The sequence below is a fragment of the Tachysurus fulvidraco genome, chromosome 19 (genome assembly GCF_022655615.1).
Source record: "Tachysurus fulvidraco isolate hzauxx_2018 chromosome 19, HZAU_PFXX_2.0, whole genome shotgun sequence".
NCBI lineage: Eukaryota > Metazoa > Chordata > Actinopteri > Siluriformes > Bagridae > Tachysurus > Tachysurus fulvidraco.
The window spans coordinates 4,163,635-4,169,634 of NC_062536.1; the positions used below are offsets into that span (position 1 = coordinate 4,163,635).

Here is a 6,000-nt window from a genome sequence, read left to right on the forward strand (position 1 = left end):
GTTTTTACTGGTTCATGCTGGTATAATGCTAGTCATTGCTGGTATAGATGGGTGGCCAACATAGTCATGGTGTTATCAAGCAAAACGGGGCTGGTGTAGCTGGTTAATCAGTATGATCTTTCTGGAATGAGCTTTATGCTTGTGTATGTTTCTATGTAACACATTAATATAAGATTAAAACACAATATATTGGAATACATTTAATTATAAGTGTGTTTCTTTTGCTCCCTCTTTTGAATAAAGAACTGAAATAACAGAGCTCAAAAAGCTTTGAATAACAAAGAATAAAAACATTTAAAAATCATTCGTTTTGGATTAAAGTGTCTCCACAAATTAAATATAGTAATACTAACAAATGTTGATCCCACCATCCCAAGCTGGTCGGCCAGCACACCAGCATCCCAGGCTGGTCGGCCAGCACACCAGCAACTAATGCTGGACCAGCACACCAGCATTCCAGGCTGGTCGGCCAGGCCCAGCACACCAGCAACCAGCCCCTAATGCTGGACCAGCATACCACTTTCCCAAGCTGGTCCCAGCATGCATACATACCTTATGCTGGACCAGCAATGCTGTTTTTTTTTAGCAGGATTGATATCTTCTCTTCACTATTCAACCCTCCAGCATCACCAGGTTCATCATCTCTGACTGCTGAATACTTTGCTTAGCCAAAATTCTCCTACTCCTTCATTGTCACATTTTTTAGCAATGGCATCAGAAGAGCTTCTTCAAGTCCTCTAGTCTTGCAATCCTATCACCTGCCCACTGGATCCATTCCTTTTCACTCTGCTCCAGACCATCTCACAAGACCTTCTGCCCTTCATCACCACAATCATCAATTTATCCCTAACATCTGGTCCTTTACTTACTGAATTCCAGAAATGCTGGGACGTTTTTAAATTTGAATAAAATGAAAACTAAAAGACTTTCAAATCACATGAGACAATAATTTATTCCAAAAAAATGTTTAAACTGAGAAATGTTACACTTATCCACTAAATGAAATCTTTTCTAATTTGATGCCTGCTACAGGTCTCAAAAAAGTTGCCATGGGGGAAATAAATGGCTGAAAAAGGAAGACATTTTGAAAAGATTCAGCTGGGAGAACATCTAGCAAATAATTAATTGATCAGGTCTGTAACATGATTAGTAATAATAGGGATGTCATAGAGTGGCAGAGTCTGTCAGAAGTAAAAATGGGCAGAGGTGCACCAATTTGTGAAAGAGTATGTACTGGCTCCATCAGACATCAGTAATTATAGGCCAGTACATACCACTGCTCTTTTGGCTGTGAAACTATATGCTGGTAGCTGCTAGCTGTCATCTGTCCTCATCCTCCTTGACCCTTCTTTGATATATGATTCTGTCAGCAACAAGAAGTCTCTATTTTCCACTCTCAAGATTCTTGGAATTAATGGATCAGCATGGGAATGGTTCACTTCCTACCTGGAAGGTCACTCATATCAACCACTGGTGTTCCACAGGGCCTTTTCTTCCTGTATACTGTCTATTTGGGTGAAGTTATTTTTTCACATAGATTCTATTACAGCTATGATGCTTATATTCTCCTTCCCTTCCTCAGATACCACAGCTTGTACTCAGTTCTCAAGATGCTTCGTGGACATATCATCCTGAATGATGTCAGTGTTGTCCTTAAAGAATTTGTTTAAATATTCATTCATTCATTCATTCATTCATTCATTCATTTTCTACCGCTTATCCGAACTTCTCGGGTCACGGGGAGCCTGTGCCTATCTCAGGCGTCATCGGGCATCGAGGCAGGATACACCCTGGACGGAGTGCCAACCCATCACAGGGCACACACACACTCTCATTCACTCACACACTACGGACAATTTTCCAGAGATGTCAATCAACCTACCATGCATGTCTTTGGACCAGGGGAGGAAACCGGAGTACCCGGAGGAAACCCCCGAGGCACGGGGAGAACATGCAAACTCCACACACACACAAGGCAGAGGCGGGAATCGAACCCCAACCCTGGAGGTGTGAGGCAAACGTGCTAACCACTAAGCCACCGTGCCCCCCTTGTTTAAATATCTCAAATGTTTTCTTTAAATATTTATCAATACTTGCTTTTAGTTAAAAATCTTTTACAGTTAAACAGACAATTTGTAAAACTTTAATTGTGTCCCATGTGATGTCACTTCCTGATTCTGTTAAAGTGGAGACAGACACTTTATGCACTCTAACAATCCACTTGCATCAATTATAAAACATCATGGAGGCACTGCTGTAAGTTCATTTATCTGCCAATAGACATGTTAAAGATCTTGTCAAACATGTATTATAAACAAAATCAGGAACACAAACACATTTTGTTTACTATTGTATACAAGCGAAAGCAATGCTAGTAGTCCTAGTGACTGCTACTACAGTGAAGAACAAGAAGTCTATTCTTATTTGTAACCGCTTACAATATAATGTTTAATCAAGAATGTGGACACAATGTTTGTATTGTGTTATTGCAGTTTTCACTAGCATGTTAATAAAGTGTGACAATGGTCGATCTTACTATGACTTTGTCATCATTGCCTACAGTTTAACTTGGTGTTTGGGCAGAGTTTCAACACACTGCATGAGAACACTATAATGCCTCATCAGCTAAAAATCATTCTCAGCAAAACTGAACACTTGGTCATCCCAGGTGGTTCATCCCCTGGTCAGCATATTGCAATATCCTTATAAATCCCTCTTTTGGCTATGGCTTGCAACCTTGGAGTAACCATGGACAAATAACTGTGCTTTTCCTTGTATGTTGTTAATTTGACATGCTCGTGGTTTTTTTCTCTACAACATCAGCATTTCACAACAATTCAGCCATTTTTATACACACAGCTGCCCAGGTACTCATTCAGTCTCTTAACATGTACCTTGTTTACTGCTGGTAGGTCTACCTATGAACGCAATTTGACGTATACAGTACAAATGATCCAAAATGCAGCTGAAGTTCTCATATACCACCCACTTCTGCGCTCTCTCCACTGGCTTCCGGTAGATGCATGCATCAGATTCTGGCACCAAGGTGGTGGAATGAACTTCTCCTTGATATCCCAACAGCTGTGTCACTGGCTGTCTTTAAATGATGGGTAAAGACCTACCTTCTCCCAAAACACAAACTATCGCTTATTTTCCCTGTTTGTTTTGTGTCTATTAAAGAACAACGTCTGAACAGAGTTTTAGGCTGATAGTATCCTATGTCTCTAACCTAGTGAAGCAGTATTAATGTATTCATTGATGGAGAATTCAAAGCATTTTTTTATGTTGATATGGAAAGGGTTGTTTGCCCAATGCTGTAAATGTAATGTAAATATTAATTCCCCAAGGTGTCAGTAGGTCTGATGTATAGAAATTATAAGAGTATTATTATTTGTGTTGAGAACGATTATATCTTCTTGTTTTTTTTTTTATCAGCAGAGCAAACTAATTGACAATTTCCATCTGTTCTACTTATTATTACATTGCTTTCAAACTATTTTCTGATTTTTTCCCAGACATAAAATCTTTTCAGTTCAATAGTTTCTGCAAAGGAAAGGCTTTATTCAGTTTTTTCTTTCTTCTTATATATCAAGAAAACAAATAAGCAGGTCACTAGGATCTGCTCGAGTATACTGCATGTATAAAATGTGTTACTCATTGCCTTGTGTGGGTCTTCTTCATTTTGTCTGAATGCCATATAAGACATGAACAAGTGTTTGAATGACAGGCCCTACTGGTGAGTGCTTTTAGAAGATGTGATGGTACACCAGGCCCAGCAGAGGGTGATGTTTACTTTTTGTTCTATTTTCTATATAGAAGTGTGTGTGTGTGTGTGTGTGTGTGTGTGTGTGTGTGTGTGTGTGTGTGTGTGTGTGTGTGTGTGTGTGTGTGTGTGTGTGTGAGAGAGAGAGAGAGAGAGAGAGAGAGAGAGAGAGAGAGAACGTGAAGCCTTTATTATAGCACAGTGGAATTCTTTTCTTCACATACCCCAATTGAGGAGGATGGGGTCAGAGTGCAGGGGCAGCTATGATACAGTGCCCCTGGAGCAGGGAGGGCTGAGGGCCATGCTCAAGGGCCCAGCAGTGGCAGCTTGGTTGTGCTGGGCCTTGAACCCCGATTCTCCAATTCTCAACCCAGAGCCTTAACCAGATGAGCCATCACTGCCCCCAGTGTTTGAGTATGTGAACCTGATATTGATTATTCATTTTTAGACTATAATATCTTTACAAATGATCAAATTCAAATGGTCACATACATAAACATACAAAGTATGATGCAATTAATCTGTTCCTTGTAGTGAGAAGAAATACAATTGGAATTAAAATATAGGTTCAATAAAAAGGATAAATAAAGAGAGAAAAACAATAAACATAGATCTACGAATCTGGAAAATAAGGATAAATAGAAAAAGTTTGAATAAAACAGATCTGTACAATATGCAATGAATGGGATGGAACGTGGGTAGGTATGCTATATATACAGTGAGGAAAATAAGTATTTGAACACCCTGCTATTTTGCAAGTTCTCCCACTTAGAAATCATGGAGGAGTCTGAAATTGTCCTCGTAGGTGCATGTCCACTGTGAGAGACATAATCTAAAAAAAAATCCAAAAATCACAATGTATGATTTTTTTAACTATTTATTTGTATGATACAGCTGCAGATAAGTATTTGAACACCTGAGAAAATCAATGTTAATATTTGGTACAGTAGCCTTTGTTTGCAATTATAGAGGTCAAACGTTTCCTGTAGTTTTTCACCAGGTTTGCACACACTGCAGGAGGGATTTTGGCCCACTCCTCTACACAGATCTTCTCTAGATCAGTCAGATTTCTGACCTGTCGCTGAGAAACACGGAGTTTGAGCTCTCTCCAAAGATTCTCTATTGGGTTTAGGTCTGGAGACTGGCTAGGCCACGCCAGAACCTTGATATGCTTCTTACAGAGCCACTTCTTGGTTATTGTGGCTGTGTGCTTCGGGTCATTGTCATGTTAGAAGACCCAGCCTCGACCCATCTTCAATGCTCTAACTGAGCGAAGGAGGTTGTTCCCCAAAATCTCGCAATACATGGCCCCGTTCATCCTCTCCATAATACAGTGCAGTCACCCTGTCCCATGTGCAGAAAAACACCCCCAAAGCATGATGCTACCACCCCCATACTTCACAGTAGGGATGGTGTTCTTGGGATGGTACTCATCATTCTTCTTCCTCCGAACACGTTTAGTGGAATTATGACCAAAAAGTTCTATTTTGGTCTCATCTGACCACATGACTTTCTCCCATGACTCCTCTGGATCATCCAAATGGTCATTGGCAAACTTAAGACAGGCCTGGACATGTGCTGGTTTAAGCAGGGGAACCTTCCGTGCCATGCACGATTTCAAAACATGACGTCTTAGTGTATTACCAACAGTATCCTTGGAAACGGTGGTCCCAGCTCTTTTCAGGTCATTGACCAGCTCCTCCCGTGTAGTTCTGGGCTGATATCTCACCTTTCTTGGGATCATTGAGACCTCACGAGGTGAGATCTTGCATGGAGCCCCAGTCTGAGTGAGATTGACAGTCATGTTTAGCTTCTTCCATTTTCTAATGCTTGCTCCAACAGTGGACCTTTTTTCACCAAGCTGCTTGGCAATTTCCCCGTAGCCCTTTCCAGCCTTGTGGAGGTGTACAATTTTGTCTCTAGTGTCTTTGGACAGCTCTTTGGTCTTGGCCATGTTAGTAGTTGGATTCTTACTGATTGTATGGGGTGGACAGGTGGACTTTATGCAGCTAACGACCTCAAACAGGTGCATCTAATTTAGGATAATAAATGAGGTGGAATGGACATTTTAAAGGCAGGGATGAGACATGTTTTCCCACCCGAAATGCTTGTGGTCTGTCTGACAGGAAGTTGGATAGCCAGTGACACATACGGTAGTCCCAGTCCTTCAAATTTTGAGGTGAGTGTGGATGGAATTATGGTATTAAATGCTGAACTGTAGTTTAAAAACATCTTTT

At 40.6% G+C, this 6,000-nt stretch overlaps 1 long non-coding RNA gene across 1 annotated transcript in view; it reads right to left on the reverse strand.

Annotated features, from left to right (window-relative positions):
• Window positions 1–4,850: 4,850 nt before the first annotated feature.
• LOC125139539 overlaps window positions 4,851–6,000 on the reverse strand; it is a 10,589-nt gene continuing 9,439 nt past the window's right edge. The window contains exon 3 of the long non-coding RNA XR_007138568.1: window positions 4,851–6,000. This exon is cut by the window's right edge and continues 960 nt beyond it. This is a non-coding gene — a long non-coding RNA (uncharacterized LOC125139539).